This window comes from Galendromus occidentalis, unplaced genomic scaffold (assembly GCF_000255335.2).
Source record: "Galendromus occidentalis unplaced genomic scaffold, Mocc_1.1 scf7180000077180, whole genome shotgun sequence".
NCBI lineage: Eukaryota > Metazoa > Arthropoda > Arachnida > Mesostigmata > Phytoseiidae > Galendromus > Galendromus occidentalis.
This window is the reverse complement of record NW_003805168.1, coordinates 5,832-9,455: the sequence shown is the minus strand read 5'-3', so window position 1 is coordinate 9,455 and position 3,624 is coordinate 5,832.

Here is a 3,624-nt window from a genome sequence, read left to right as displayed (position 1 = left end):
CTCTCGAATCCGTCGGTCTCTCCTCGTCACTCGAGTCTTCCGCCGCTAACTCGAATGGTCCTCTACTCAACGCATCTACATGTGCCATCCGCACGCCCGGTCGGAACTTGACCGTTAAATCGAATTCAGCGATCCGGTCCCACCAACGACACAATTGAGTTGACCCCGACTGTGCTTTAAGTCCCAGAATCGCGCTGCAATCGGATACGACCACGAACTTTATCCCATGTAGATAATGTCGGAATCGTTCTTACGCCCAAACCACTGCTAATTGTTCTAATTTTTTCGAATGGTACCGTTGCTCGCTCTGTGACAGCTTCCTACTGATTGCGTAAATCAATCTCGGTTTCTTCTCCGCTCGTTTAATGAGCATCGCTCCCAGTCCGACCGTGCTCGCATCGGTGTGTAGCTCGGTCTCCCGCTTCGGATCGAATCTGTCGAGTATCGGCTCTTCCGCTAATTTCTGTTTTAGGCTCTCGAACGCCGCCTCGCACTCGACCGACCACACGAACTGTTTTTCCTTTCTCAAGAGCATTGTGAGCGGATTCGCAATCGTGGCATAGTGCACGATGAAGCGTAGTGCACGATGAAAGAAACTCGTCAACCCCAGGAATCTCCGTACTTCGTGCACATTTCTCGGTTTAGGAAACTGCTCGACCGCCATTAACTTCTTCGTTCCCGGTTCGATTCCTCCCTTCGAAATTTTGAATCCGAGGAATTGGACCGTCGGCATGAAAAACTTACATTTATTCAGCCGAACCGTCATTCCTGCTAGTCTCAATGCTTCCAGCACATTATGAATTTGATCCATCTGCTCTCGTATATCGTCCGCCGCTGTTATCAGATCGTCTAGGTAGGGGTGGACCTGTGCCCCTCCTGCCGGGCGCGAATTGGCCCTCAGTCGTAACGAACGCCGCTTTTTCCGCTGATTCTCGAGACATGCCTATCTGGAAATACCCCCAGGCTAGATCAAATGTTGAATAGAATTCTCGACCTCCGATCTCGTCCAGAATGTCATCAATCAGCGGCAGCGGGTAGTTCGATTTCACTGTTTGAGCGTTGAGCTTTCGATAATCGATAACCATTCTGAAGCTTCCGTCAGGTTTCTTGACCAATAGAACGGGGCTCGCGTAATCCGAATGTAATTCTTCGATCATCCCCGCCTCTTTCATTTGTTTCAAAATGTTCACTAATTCTTCTCGTTCCGCCAAAGACAGTCGAAACGGTTTGCTCCGTACTGGGGCGCTCCCTGGTATTTCTTTAATTTCGAATTCCTCTCCTTCTGCTCGACCTAACTCTTTCATCGTAGTCGCCACTACATCCCTATAGCTATTTATCAGTCGAAGCAGTGCTTCCTTCCATTCTTGTGGAATATTCTCGTTCACCTCTATATCCTTCAGCTCTATTCTGACGATTCCTCGACTCGATTCGCTGAGATACGCTGTCTCGACAACTGAAAATATTTTTCTCTGCTCGGATCTACAATTTCCGCCCGTGCCAGAATGGTGCCTGGATCCACCTTGATTTCGCAGCTTCCTCGATTCACTACCGGTATCACAACACCGTCTTCTTGAATTTCATAGATCGTGTCTGTTCCCTCGCTGCCTTCAAAGCGAATGAGACCGTCTAGTTTCTCTATTGGCTCCGCTTCGATGAAACATATTGATCGCGGCGAAATTCTCGTTTCCTTCTTGGCTCTCAGCTTGCATCTTTTCTCCGCTAGAATTGGGTACAATGCTTGCAACATCGGGAACGTAGTCTCCTCCAATATCCAGGAGTCATTCTCGTGCATTATAGTTACCACCCCTGTCTTCAAGATATCTCTTCCAATCAACATCTCTTTATCATGTAACGCCCCACTCGGGAGAACCGTCAGCGTTGCCTTTTCGAAGCGTAATCCCTCGATCTCTAAATTCACCACTGTTTGCCCTAGCGGCGAACATATGCCTCCGACCCCTTTAACGTTTCTCAAGTCACTCGTTGCAGCGGCCTTCGATTCCGACCTCTAAGAGCCAGGAGAACTCGTGTCAGCCGCGTCAGAAGTTGAGCTTAAAGAGATGTACTCGTTCATACAGCACGCCGCACTTTCAACCGATGGCATGACTTTCGAATACATGATCAACGAAATTTCACGCGAAGTCCCTCCCCGATCGCCGAAAACGTCAGTGACGGATATCCTCCTCGACGTACTGAGACGACTGGTGGATCAAAAGGACGTGACGGTCTTCAGGCACCTCGACAGCCGACGGGCAAACGTTCTGAGAAACTTGATCGCGCTCCCCGCAGCAGAGAACAGGAACCTTTCGAAAATCATCGAAGCTCGGAAAATTCTCCCGAAAGAGATGAATGTAACGGGTAAGATGCTGGAAGAGAAATTGGACATTCGTGCCACATCCCGTTGTGAGAAGTGCTTATGCTCACAATTCAATCGCTCTCAAATTACCATTACATTACTCAAATTACCTTGCAGTGCGTCGCCCGACGCTTGTGCGCGACTGGAGCATACAGAAAATCTTCGCGTATTCAGAAATCGGATTTTTCGCTTGGAAGCGGAAGGCAGCCCCGCCGCCAGTTCAAAGAAGAAGCGTCGCATCGCAAAGCGAGCCGAGCGGAAAGACTCCAGAAAGAAGATCGGTGTACACGCAAAGCGAACCTCTCGAATCTCCGCACCGAGAACAATGTAGGTGTCCTAGAAATGCATTTCAATTATTATTACCGGGACCAGCTGTGCGGATCGGACACAGCTGTGCTGTGATGTCGTCAGCTCGGCACAGCTGTGTTGTGATGTCGTCAGCTCGGCACAGCTGTGCCGTCTTGTTTAGCGGTGCAGTCTTGCCACAATCATTTTCTTCTTCCAGCCGCAATCCCGAGCACTCTCCGCCATATTTTCTGCAACAAATCCACAATGAATCCACAAATGAACGGACTATGGGCTCAGATCGGCGAGCTCGGGAATCGCCTTGGAACGGAGAAACTGAAAATCTCGCAGAGAGCTTCTGAACAGCTGGCCTACGTGAGGCCGGGGAAACTCTCGGGTGAAAAATTCGACGATTTGGTCATGAAAGTCTCAATTTTTATGTACAAGCTCGTGAGACTAGACGCTGATCTTTCGGATTTGCTCTTGATTCGGAAACTCAGCTCGCTAAATGGATTCGGCGTACCCACGGTGACCAAATCGTTCGCAATGCTCGTCTCCCTCATCGCCAGAGAGTCTGCTCTCACGCTCGAGCGTCCGAGTATCTCCATTCCCGCGATAATAACGTTAGTTACCGAGGACTTCCGTTACATTCAAGGAGCCTGCTCATTCTGCTCTCAATTTCGAACGAACAGATTGAAGCTTCCTTTCGAATACGCAAGGCCCGATTTGGAGGTTGTAACCGAGCTGAGGGAGCTCGTCAGACGGCATTTCAACAGAAAGCATCGCCCGAAGGCGCACCCGTTGACGAAAAAATGGATCAATTCGTTGAAAAGCCGCTATACGCGAGCACAAGTTCAGTAATGCCTCTGGGAGCGTTCCTTGAATTTCTCCAGTTCGGCGTTCTAATATATGAAACTCAGCGACGATCGTATCGATTAACGACCGGAAATAACGCGATGCTAGACATGATCGGCGACGGAGGGGCG